The sequence below is a fragment of the Macrobrachium rosenbergii genome, chromosome 16 (assembly GCF_040412425.1).
Source record: "Macrobrachium rosenbergii isolate ZJJX-2024 chromosome 16, ASM4041242v1, whole genome shotgun sequence".
NCBI lineage: Eukaryota > Metazoa > Arthropoda > Malacostraca > Decapoda > Palaemonidae > Macrobrachium > Macrobrachium rosenbergii.
This window is the reverse complement of record NC_089756.1, coordinates 38,649,902-38,663,761: the sequence shown is the minus strand read 5'-3', so window position 1 is coordinate 38,663,761 and position 13,860 is coordinate 38,649,902. Positions and strand designations below refer to the sequence as shown.

General features: G+C 36.8%; 1 protein-coding gene across 4 annotated transcripts in view; it reads left to right on the top strand.

The window, feature by feature from the left end:
* The window catches only part of BNIP3 (BCL2 interacting protein 3), a 151,766-nt gene that overhangs the window by 73,397 nt on the left and 64,509 nt on the right, over positions 1–13,860 (top strand). The gene's annotated exons all lie outside the window — the stretch shown is intronic.

The following is a 13,860-nucleotide window of genomic DNA, read 5'->3' as shown; positions in this document are numbered from 1 at the left end:
AGAATGCGCTAAAAAAAAGCATGTAACCAGTCGTAGGGTGCTCACTTTACCAGAGAAAAGAATGAATTAAACACAGAATGCGCTAAAAAAAGCATGTAGCCAATCGTAGGTGCTCACTTTACCAGAGAAAAGAATGAATTAAACACAGAATGCGCTAAAAAAAAGCATGTAGCCAGTCGTAGGGTGCTCACTTTACCAGAGAAAAGAATGAATTAAACACAGAATGCGCTAAAAAAAAGCATGTAGCCAATCGTAGGGTGCTCACTTTACCAGAGAAAAGAATGAATTAAACACAGAATGCGCTAAAAAAAAGCATGTAGCCAATCGTAGGGTGCTCACTTTACCAGAGAAAAGAATGAATTAAACACAGAATGCGCTAAAAAAAGCATGTAGCCAGTCGTAGGGTGCTCACTTTACCAGAGAAAAGAATGAATTAAACACAGAATGCGCTAAAAAAAGCATGTAGCCAGTCGCAGCATGCTCACTTTACCAGAGAAAAGAATGAATTAAACAGAATGCGCTAAAAAAAGCATGTAGCCAGTCGTAGGGTGCTCACTTTACCAGAGAAAAGAATGAATTAAAACACAGAATGCGCTAAAAAAGCATGTAGCCAGTCGTAGCATGCTCACTTTACCAGAGAAAACAATGAATTAAAACACAGAATGCGCTAAAAAAAAGCATGTAGCCAGTCGTAGGGTGCTCACTTTACCAGAGAAAAGAATGAATTAAACACAGAATGCGCTAAAAAAAAGCATGTAGCCAGTCGTAGGGTTCTCACTTTACCAGAGAAAACGAGACACAGAATGCGCTAAAAAAAAGCATGTAGCCAATCGAACTTAAGAGAAAAGAATGAATTAAACACAGAATGCGCTAAAAAAAGCATGTAGCCAGTCGTAGCATGCTCACTTTACCAGAGAAAACAATGAATTAAAACACAGAATGCGCTAAAAAGCATGTAACCAGTCGTAGCATGCTCACTTTACCAGAGAAAAGAATGAATTAAACACAGAATGCGCTATAAAAGCATGTCGCCAGTCGTAGCATGCTCACTTTGCCAGAGAATAGAATGAATTAAACACAGAATGGCGCTATAAAAGCATGTAGCCAGTCGTAGCATGCTCACTTTACCAGAGAAAAGAATGAATTAAACACAGAATGCGCTATAAAAGCATGTAACCAGTCGTAGCATGCTCACTTTGCCAGAGAAAAGAATGAATTATACACAGAATGCGCTATAAAAGCATGTAGCCAGTCGTAGCGTGCTCACTTTGCCAGAGAAAAGATTGAATTAAACACAGAATGCTAAAAAAAAAACATGTAACCAGGCGTAGCGTGCTCACTTTACCAGAGAAAAAAATTATTTAAACACAGAAATACTACAGGCAACTTGAAGAAAGCTGGAATGAAAGGGGAAAAATAGTTAGGAAAATGAAAACAGGCTTATACGAGTTTGCTGCATTAGAGAAATCTGCAGGAGTTTACAGTATCGAAGGCGTTCTAAGTTGAGTGGAAGATGATGCGAATGTTTTGATATACACGTCACAGGAGTTGCCATACTTCAGATAGAAGACCTCATTGTGGAACATAATGTGTAATACTAAATTCTGATATATACGCCACAGGGGGCCGACATGCTGCCTGTTTAAGACATTTGTGTAGTGCTACAGTATATACTGCTTAGTATAGTATTCTGATACACACATTACGGGTCGCCATACTGCCGGTATAAGACCTCTGTGTAGTCCTATATACTATGTAGTACTATATTCTGATATGTACGTCACTGGGGTCGGCATACCGTCGGTATAAGACCTCTGTGTAGTACTATATACTATGTAGTACTATATTCTGATATGTACGTCACTGGAGTCGCCATACTGCTGGCATAAGACCTCTGTGTAGTACTATATACTATGTAGTGCTATATTCTGATATATACTGGAAGTCACTGGTGTCGCCATACTGCAGTTATAAGACCTCTGTGTAATACTATATACTGTGCAATGTAGTACTATATTCTGATATGTACGTCATAGGGGTCGCCATACCGCTGGTATAAGGCCTCTGTGTATAACTAAGGTTGGGTTAAGATTCCAACCCAGACTGGTGGAGAAGCTGATGCTAAAGTGAAGGAAGGTTGCTCAGTAATTGGTTGCTTCATGCAGCTTGCATTGCAACTGTTGCTATGAGGCACTGTGATCTGTTACAGAATGAAGGCAGGGGATGATAGGACACACATTATTAGCTGAACATCAGACATAATTCTTAAGGACAGGGTAAAAATCAGATGGACTGGTTCATTCAAGTGAACTTTCGATGAGAGACCTTATAGCTCTCTGAATTTTTCCTCTCTGCCGTTACTTGAAGAGTCCGGTAATTAGGGAGTCTCAAATTAGAGATGTGATGTAATCATACTATTTTTTGTTTTGTTTAGTTGTTTATTCACTTGTTTATTTGTTTATATATTTTTAAGCCAGATGACATGCCTATGCGGATGCAGTAATAACTACAAATTGTTGGTTATGGTTTATTCAGCGGAAAAGTGAACATGTTGCGTGGAAAGAACTTCATGACTTTAAGAAGATTCCTTCAGCTTTAAGAGAGAAATCTCTCTCTCTCTCTCTCTCTCTCTCTATTGTCAGACTTATCCATCCCTGTTTGGAGTATTGCCGTCATATTTGTGGTGCTTCTTATTGTGTATCACTTTTAGATAGGATGGAATCTCTCTCTCTCTCTCTCTCTCTCTCTCTCTCTCTCTCTCTCTCTCTCTCTCTCTCTCTCTCTCTCTCCTACAGTTACTATCTCGGACATTGTTATATTAGTAATCCTCTTTAGAGCACACAGTTCAGGAACTGCTTCTTATTCTCTGTAGCCGAGCTTTGGGATTCTCTCCTTGCTTCTGGTTTTGCTGACTTTTGAACCTTTCGTCTTTTAAGAGGCTGGAGATCTGTAGCTTTGCCCTGCTTTGTCTTTTTTTTTTTTTACTCGTTTTCTTGTTTTGCTCAGGCCTACATGAAAACAGAAAACGCATTAAATTGTCTCTCATATATGCCTCTGTTTCCCTTGGGGGGGATAGTGCCGTCAGTGCACCTCATGTGGTGCACTGTAGGCGTTACTTGAGGTTCTTTGCAGCGTCCCTTCGGCCTCAAGCTGCAACCCCTTTCATTCCTTTTAGTGTACCTCCGTTCACATTATCTTTCTTCCATCTTCCTTTCCACCTTCCTCCTGTTACACCTTTCAAACCTTTTTACTGTTAATTTCCTTTTCGGGGCTAAATGACCTCATAGGTCCCAGCGCTTGGCATTTGGCCTAAATCCTTTATTCTGTTCTAGTATATACCTCTGTCAGCATAAGAAGGGAATTAGTTACCTAGTTGTATAAAGTGTATACAACACAGGTAATCCTCATCTCAGGTGGGGTGAAACCATTCGTATGCTATATCTGTAAGATACTGCCTGTGTTGACTTAAGTTGGGAGGCAAATAACTTCTTATATCATAAACTAGCCTCTCTCTCTCTCTCTCTCTCTCTCTCTCTCTCTCTCTCTCTCTCTCTCTCAATGCCTCTAGACTTCTGATATAAAATAGGATAAACATAAAGATGACAATCGAGTGGCATTTCAGTTTCTCTCTCTCTCTCTCTCTCTCTCTCTCTCTCTCTCTCTCTCTCTCTCTCTCTCTCTCTCTCTTGGATACAAATTGCTTCTTGGCCAAAGTCATTACCGAAAGTCAATATTTGATGGTAAAGATTCACATATGTATAACATAGGGTACAACGTGTATACTCTCTCTCTCTCTCTCTCTCTCTCTCTCTCTCTCTCTCTCTCTCTCTCTGAGAGAGGCAGTGATTAGCGTTAGTATTAAACGGGAATAGAAAAATAGAGTTAGAAATATTATCATGAGATCACGAAAAAGCTCTCTCTCTCTCTCTCTCTCTCTCTCTCTCTCTCTCTCTCTCTCTCTCTCTCTCTCTCTCAAGCCCCTTGACTCATCTCTTATGGGTACTGCGTCATTATCTATAAAGGGCAGATTTTATTCAGTGTCACTCGAGTTAAGTTTGAGTTCAATTGGAGAATTCGTTCGGTTATTGATTTTCTTTAAAACTGATAAAGTATATTCTTAATGATGGCTCCAGTAGCGGGCTACTGTCTTCAGTGTACCCCATACAGTGCACTGTAGGCATTACTTGCGGTTCTTTGCAGCGTCCCTTCTGCCCCTAGCAGCAACCCTTTCATGCCTTTTACTGTACCTCCGTTCATATTCCATCTCACTTTCCACCCACTCCTAACAATTGTTTCATATTCATAGTGCAATTGCGAGGTTTTCCTCCTGTTACACCTTTCAAACCTTTCTACTGTCACTTTCCGTTTCAGCGTTGAATGACCTCATAGGTCCCGGTGCTTGGTCTTTGGAGTAATTTTTGCATTCTGTTCTATTCCGTTTTACCGTATGGCGGTTGTTTTAATGTCGATTGTATATAAATGTTTTGAAATGAAAATATTTTAGACATTTTTATCAGAATTTTAATTGGTCGGTCGCTTTCGTTGTTTCTAAACCAGACCCGGTTCGAGTCCTTGCGGGCGCAGGAGGAGTTATTTCATTCTAATTCTTCTTGAGTTTAACTGAATTCGAACGATCTTTATGCCTTAACATTTGTGAAAGTAATAAAGTCACTCGTGTTTAAATGTATAGTACATGCATGCATACATACACATGCTCACACACACACACTATATATATATATATATATATATATATATATATATATATATATATATATATATATATATACATACATATGTATATGTATATATATATATATATATATATATATATATATATATATAAATATATATATATATATATATATAGTTATATTTATATTATAAAATAATATATATATATATATATATATATATATATATATATATATATATATATATATATATATATATACATTTATATATAAATATATATATATATATATATGTGTGTATTATATTATAGTTATATGCATATATTATCAAAATAATATATATATGTATATATATATATATATATATATATATATATATATATATATATATATAAATGATAAATGATGTGTATTTATTTGTCTCTGTCTGTGCCTGTGATTTTATGTTTTACGTCATTGCCAATGACTCACCTGAATGATTATCAGGAGACGCTTATCTGTCACCTTGAAATGAGATGTATTTTACCCTTACCCAGAAACTGTTATTCTCCCTCACTCACTACATCCTGGTCTTCAGATTACTGAGTGACTAGTTTCTCTCTCTCTCTCTCTCTCTCTCTCTCTCTCTCTCTCTTTTCCAATTGTCCGTTCTCGTAATTTTTTTTATATTACTTTGCCTTTTGATAGCCTGCTTTAATATATATATAATATATGTATATATATATATATATATATATATATATATATATATATATATATATATATATATAAAAAATCTATCTGTCTGTCTATCTATATAGTATATATTAATAAAGGAATATTCAAAGAATTCTCAATATTTTTGCAATTCCCGTATTTGTTTTTTTCTAATTCTTAATTGTATATTTAAACGTGTACTTTGCGTACTGTTGGCTTAGATTTGATTTTGGAATCTATATGTGTGTGTGTGTGTGTGTACAATTTGCTCATTACCTTAGAGAGGGTTGATTCTGGGCAAGTCCTTTCCATTCTGCTTGTTACCCAACTTCGTTGAAAAATATACCTGGATATGCGTGTTCGTCAGTGACAGCGTGTTTAAACGTACTTCCTTGTACTTATCAGCGCACCTCAGGTAAACGTAAACACGAGCGCCTGTCCTTTGTTTATTGGGCCTTCCACCGTTATTATGTAGCTAAAACTACGTTAATGTTACCCGACATTAACTCAATGCGTGTCATCTTCCTGTACCCCCAATCCCGCTCATTCTTTTTTGACATAGCATTGACTTATCGATCTGTTTTCGTCAGCTGGTTGTCACATCAGCTACGCACTACTCTTTGTGATCCGGTGAGAGAGAGAGAGAGAGAGAGAGAGAGAGAGAGAGAGAGAGAGAGAGAGAGAGAGGTGCGAGCTTACTTTACCCTTGCTATTTTCCTGTAGCTTGGTGTTACAGTGAGAATGTGTGATGATTGCCCAAAGAATTAGATTACTATACTGTTTCAAAATTCTGGCGCATTTAACGTTTATTTTTTCTAACGTTTAAACGTTCCTCGCGATAAAATGATGATAACAGATGTACCATAGGGTATAAAAATGCCCGTATTGCCTCCCCAGCACATAAACAGTGAACCTTATAAACATAATGTACTCAGAGGCTACAAGACCTTGAGAAGTACGTCTAGCAACACTTGGCAGCTAGAACCTCAGCTGATGGTGACGTCACAGATGTAAACAGATACACGTGTTCGTGGGGTTTTCATCGAAGCCGTTCGCTCAAGTACGCAGTTATAGAGTTATTGATTTTGATTTGTGCCTTATTTTGTGCGCTCTCTCTGAAATCAGCCTGTAGCATCAGTCTGTTAAATGTATTGATGTTCGTGGTCTTGTTATTTTGTTGAATGCATCTGAGATCGTTTGGATAAAGCGCTGGGAAATGTTTCAAATACATCGATACATTTTGGAAACTGACGATCGTTACTGAAAAGTCGACTCGGTTGCCTTTCGGTAGGTTGACGTCGTTCCCAAGACGTTTTCATCCGAGATACATCGAAGACCGCAGGCCTGCTGACGAATATCGTAGCGAATGCGCTCATACGTAATATCACAATAATTTGTTGTCGATCTTGCAAGAACAGTAAAGGACTCCAAGATTTCAGGCGATGTACAACGCCGCTAGTGTTCTTTCATAGTCAGCTGTTTGTTGTCGTTTTTCGTCTTCAGTATGTGAAGTTGTAAGATTTTTTTCCATAATTTAGTCTGGTGTTTATAATAGAGCCTGATATCTTCAGATGATTTTTGCAATGTTTCTTTTATCACTATTTTGATACCCAACAGTTATCAAAGATAACTATTGATATCGTAGGTAATCTGTTGATATCAAGACATTGACTTTGGAAAAAAAAAAAGCGAAAAATAAATAAATCTTTGTTGTTTACTCTGTTGAAGCGTAGCCCATGAAATGTTTTTATACAAAAGTTGAGTGTGCTTGTCAGCTTATTTTGAGTTAATGCGTAGTTGTATTGCCGTCCTTCCTATTTTGATAGTGACACTAATTTCGTTGCTATCCCCACGAAAAAATGTCTTCCTTTATCATTATAATTTAGCAATGATCTATGCGTTCGCATGCAGTGTCGAAGTCTGAGGACAAGTATGTGACAGTATAAGAGGCCAGGAGATGAAGTTCTCTTTATTCTGTAAGAAAATCCGTAGAACCTAAGGTCACGGTCTCCTATCCTAATACCGTTATTGATTCTCTGGTCACACAACACTGACGTCAATACTTTATAGGTTTCACGAATTTCATAATATTAGGAAGAACGAAGTACTCTCTAGTGAGAATCCACACCTATTTCTGATCTGCTGTCGAATTGTGTTGAGAGAGAGAGAGAGGAAATCAGATTAGATTATTCGACTCCAGGCTCCCGGTCCTCAGCATTGTCAATATCATTTTCTTCAATATGAATTTAATAATTGATTATTTTTTCTTAATGCACACCATAAACTCTCTGGAAGCACGAATTTCAAGTCAGTAGGCCCCTGTGGGTTTGTTCCATATGAATAGGGTTCATCTTCTTCTTCTTCTTCTTCTAATAATAATAATAATAATAATAATAATAATAATAATAATAATAATAATAATAATAATTCGGTATTTCTACGGGATATGCTGTGTATCAGGTCCACAATAATATTCAGTGGAGTTAAACTGAAGATGAACCCAGGACAGGGTTCGAAAGCTCTTGTAACGTTTTTATAAAATCAGCAATAATTCACAACTGAATATTATTGTGGACCTGATGTACAGTAATAATAATAATAATAATAATAATAATAATAATAATAATAATAATAATAATAATAATAATAATTAAGAATGCAATTGACCTTCATGAAATATAACCTTTAACAACATCTAAATATGATATGCATACATGTATACCTATAGGTAGGCTCTTCATATACATATTTCAAGTACACAGTTTTTCCCATAATTATGAATTGTATTACTGCCCAAATCGAATCACTTGGGGTCACGTACAACGATTAGGGGAGTTCGTTGATCTCTTCTCGGGCGTGACCAGGCTTCGGATGAGGCTTGGAGGTCACCTCTCTCTCTCTCTCTCTCTCTCTCTCTCTCTCTCTCTCTCTCTCTCTCTCTCTCTCTCTCAGTCCGCTGTAATGAACTTAATCAGCGTTCCAGTCGGGTACTCTTGCTTCTCAGCTTGGCCGAAATCGTGATCGCTTTAGCGTGGAATAACTGTGCTTGAACTATTATTATTATTATTATTATTATTATTATTATTATTATTATTATTATTATTATTATTATTCAGAAGATGACCGCTATTCGTATGGAACAAGCCCACAGGGGCCACTGACTTGAACTTCATGCTTCCGGAGAGTATTATGGTGTTCATTAAGAAAAAATAATCAATTATTAAATTCATATTGAAGAAATGATATATTGACAATGCTGAGGACCCGGAGCCTGGAGTCGATTAATCTAATCTGATTTCCCCTCTCTCTCTCTCTCTCTCTCTCTCTCTCTCTCTCTCTCTCTCTCTCTCTCTCTCAACACGATTCAACGGCAGATCAGAGATATGTGTGGATTCTCACTAGAGAGGAGTATTTAGTTCTTCCTAATATTATGAAATTCGTGAAACCTACAAAGTATTGACGTTAGTGTTGTGTGACCAGAGACTCAATAACGGTATTAGGATAGGAGATCGTGACCTTAGGTTCTATGGATTTTCTTACAGAATAAAGAGAACTTCATCTCCTGGCCCTTTATATTGTCACATACTTGACTTCCGACTTCTACACTGCATGCGAACGTATAGCTCATTGTTATAAAGATAAAGGAAGACTTTTTTGTGTGGAAACAGCAACCAAATTAGCGTCGCTATCAATACAACTGCGCATTAACTCAAAATAGGCTGACAAACACATTCACCCTTTGTTCAAAAACATTTCGTGGGCTAAGCTTCTACAGGGCAAACAATAAAGAATTTATTCATCTTTCGCTTTTTCTTCCAAAGTCAATGCCCTGATACCAACAGATTATTCACTCCAGATATTTTTCGTCTCGAAATCCGTCAGCTCGGGCTGTTGACTTTCTCATAAGACTTGCCAGCAGAGCGCCGGATAAATGTCCTCATAATGATTCGATTGCTGTAGGGGGGTGGGGGTGCTAGCACCGTCAGTGCACCTCATGTGGAGCACTGTAGAGATGACTTAAGGTTCTTTGCAGCATCCCTTCGGCCCCTAACTGCAACCCTTTCAAACCTTTTGCTGTACCTCCGTTCATATTCTCGTTCTTCCATCTTACTTCCCTTAACCAACAGCGAGGTTTTCCTCCTGTTACACCCTCAAAGCCTCCTTTACTCTCAGTTTCCCTTTCAGCGCTCCATGACCTCGTAGGTTCCAGCGCTTGGCCTTTGGCCTAAATTTTATATTCCAATTCCACAACGATTTTATGAAATTCAGGATATCAAGACGAGAGCCCGGGGCACTTCCGGCTATTCAGAGCATGAGACGTTGAAAAGAGGAAAGTTGGAGTGGCTGGGCAGCATGACAAAAACAGCTAGAAAATATAGATGAAGTAGAAGGATCTGAAGGTGGAACTGTGAGAAAACCCCACAGGTGCACTAAGAAATAATAATTAAGGCGTTGGACAGCTAGACTGAAGAAAGGAAGGGGAAATGGAGGTAAAGTAAAAGGCTCGAAAGTGGCTGCCGCTGCGGGCCTAAGGGACGTTGCACACACCCTTTAGTAATGCCTACAGTTCACCGCGTGAGGTGCACTGACAACACCATCTCCTTCAGGGAAACTTGAATCTGGTATACCGTGTGATGGGTAATGCTTATTATGAGTCAAATATTCCATCTCACGATTTCATAAGTTAGTCGGAGCACGATTGATCAAAGGTTATAGTTTGATATATTGGTCGTATTGATTATTTTTTCAACACTGTCCTGTTATGAAACTCTCTCTCTCTCTCTCTCTCTCTCTCTCTCTCTCTCTCTCTCTCTCTCTCTCTCTCTCTCCTGAGATAATCCCTAATTCCTAGAGGGGTGGAACTATACTTCAGATAACTCTCTCTCTCTCTCTCTCTCTCTCTCGTCGTGATAGTTTTAAAGTATCCTGTCACACAACACATTATTCTGCTAAAACTGTGTAGTGTAGAATGAATCGTAAAGATTAAAAAAAAATAATTAGTTTCTGAGTCCTTTTCCAGTTTTATTTATCTATATAATTATCTGTTTATTAAATCATTTATTTTGCAAGTTATTCACTAAGGATAGTTGTCTCTGCGGGTTTGGAACAATAAGGAGCAAATGAATCAAGTTATTTTGAAATTTATTGTGCTACTTAGCTTACTCTCCTCAAGGCTACAGCAGAAGTCGGCAAAGTAAAAAAAAAATAAGAAAAACATTCGAGCCCTGAGGCTCTTGTTTTCAGTTCCTGTTTACGCTCTAAAGTGTAATGACTTTTTTTTTTTAAGAAAAACCATTGGCGAAAAAGATAACAAGAAATATCTTGGTGCGTGGTTCTGTTTATTTTTTTTTTTTACATTGTGTTCTCATGTTTTTTTTACAAAGATTTAAAACCGCATTTGGTTGAGGAAGAGAAGTTACAAAAAGAAATCTAATAGTTTTTTTCCCCAGACTTCCTGTACATTGCATTTTCGTTAATTTCAGTTTTCTGTAAAAGATGACTCTTGAGATGGCTATTTGTATGTCCGTCCGCACTTTTTCTATCCGCCCTCAGATCTTAAAAACTCCTGGGGCTAGAGGCCTGCAAATTGGTATGTTGATCATCCACCTTCTAATCATCAAACATACCAAATTGCAGCCCTCTAGCCTCAGTAGTTTTTATTTTATTTAAGGTTAAAGTCAGCCATGATCATGCGTCTGGCAACACTATAGGTGCCAACAACTCAGGCCACCACCGGGCCGTGGGTGAAAGTTTCATGGGCCGCGGCTGAGAGTTTCATGGGCCGTAGCTGAGAGTTTCATATAGCATTATACGCTGTACAGAAAACTCGACTGCGCCGAAGAGACGTCGGCGCATTTTTTACATGTTATAGCTTTTGGACAGTTATCTTAAAGAGCGGTATTGACATTTTGGCACCCTCCATCTAGTGCCTAATAATTTATTGTACATTTTTTCATTCGTTTGTTCTGTTGCCAATTTTCTTTTATTTATTCATTTTTTTTTCCGTAGGTTACTGTAACCTTTGTTCGCTTTCTTATAATTTATGATACATTTATGCCAATACAAAAATGTGTAGTTTCAAATGGATTAATGTTTACCTTGCAAAAAACATTTTGGGAATTTAGACACTTCAGTATCACCCTTGATTAACCATGACATACTTTCTCTCTCTCTCTCTCTCGATACACACATTTGTATATATATATATATATATATATATATATATATATATATATATATATATATATATATATATATATATATATATATATATATATATATATATATATATATATACAGTATATATGAATATAAACATGACATCGTTCATTTCTAAAGGTGTAATGTACGATAACCTGTCTCTATGTGTTTTAACGCACCATTCTCTCAATTTTTTCAATATTTTATGTTTTATATCAATATAATTTCCCTTTTCGCCTGTATTTAAATTTCATCACAAAATAAGGCATAATCTCCAACAAACTTTGACTTGAATAAGCATTGTCATAATTACATTATCAATAATATCTTTGTAATCATTTGCGCGCGAATCAAAACTCCAGGGATGAGAGAGAGGCGAGTACTGGGAGTTGCTGAATGCGGCTAATGTATTCACGAAGTGAGATTACAGCTGTATTATCTTTAGACTTCTGGTACGGGGCGTCCATGGGCCGTGGAGGCGGGGGTGGGGGAGGCGTTTGGGTGGGGGGCGGGTTACAGTTGGGTACAAACTTCAGCCCGCGATTTGAAGGTCGACCCAGACCTCATGACGAAAATGAAACACTGTGTTACAGGCATCCCTTGTCACTCCTTACCCTAGTTATTAATTTTTTTTCCTGGTAAACGGTTGAGGGATGGGGGAGGGGGTCCTCTACCCCCTTTTATCCTCTCTCTCCCCCCCACCCCCACCCTGTCTGCACTTTGTGAAGGTTGTGACGCAACTGATTATTTTCTCAGATTGATCCTGGTCTTCAGTATTGTTCATTATGGTTATTATTTTATATTGTATTGTATTATTTTGTATTATATTGTGGTCTGTCGTTTTTGTTCTTTCATTCACTTGTATTTTTGTTTGTTTTTTCGTGTCAGTTTCGGCGTGAGTTGTTAGTGATAATACTTTTTTATGGATTATCATGTTTATTCTCAGTTATCAAAACACTTGTCATATTTGTAATATTGCTATTTATCAGTATAATAAAAATGGTCTTGCACGCGTTGTATGTATATATATATATATATATATATATATATATATATATATATATATATATATATATATATATATATATATATATATATATATATATATTATATATATAATATATATATATATATTTATATATATATATATATATATATATATATATATATATATATATATATATATATATATATATATATATATATATATATATATATATATATATATATATATATATATATATATATTAGCATGTATGTATGTTTGTTTGTGTGACCTATGAAAACAAAGACCGGATATATTTAGCTTTAAAAAATCTCCTTACCTAATTTTCATATTAATATATCTTCCTATTTTCAAATCTTTTACAACAGTTATTATTATTATTATTATTATTATTATTATTATTATTATTATTATTATTATTATTATTATTAATTGTCAGCTATCAGTATGTGGCAGAACTGAAACAATCGACAAAAAAATAAGATTAAACAACACCTCGATTTGAGCAAACACGGTCTGCAAGACAAATCAGAGACATTGGTCGCATGAGTCACTGGTTCCCGCTAGGCGCGCTTTTCGCAAAAGCGAGCTCTCCGCAAATCTAGATCGCTCGCTGAGCGTGTCGCGAATAATTAAGATTACGGCTTGGAGATGTGTGGCAAATTCATTCGTCCTTGTGCTGGTCAATTTTGCTGGATATCTAGATAAGATGGTATCTTCTCTCTCTCTCTCTCTCTCTCTCTCTCTCTCTCTCTCTCTCTCTCTCTCTCTCTCTCTCTCTCTCCAGTATGTTTATGTCACTCTATTAATGTATTTATCTCCCTTTCTCTAGAAATTGTAGTTCTCTCTCTCTCTCTCTCTCTCTCTCGCTCTCTCTGTCACTCTTTCTTGTAATGTATTTATCTCTTTCTCTTCTAATGTAATCCCTCTCTCTCTCTCTCTCTCTCTCTCTCTCTCTCTCTGTCTCTCTCTCTCTCTGTAATCTCCCCTCTTTCTCTAGTAATGTACAGTAGTTCTCTCTCTCTCTTGTAATGTATTTATCTCTTCTCTCTCTCTAGTAATGCATTTCTTTTTCTCTCTCTCTCTCTCTCTCTCTCTCTCTCTCTCTCTCTCTCTCTCTCTCTCTCTCTCTCTTAATGTATTCTTTCTGTCTATCTCTCTGTGTGTCTCTCTCTACGCATTCAGTGTGACAGTGCTTGATAGTAATATATTTTCTGTCTCTCTCTTTGTGTCTCTCTACGTATTCAGTGTGACAGCCCTTGA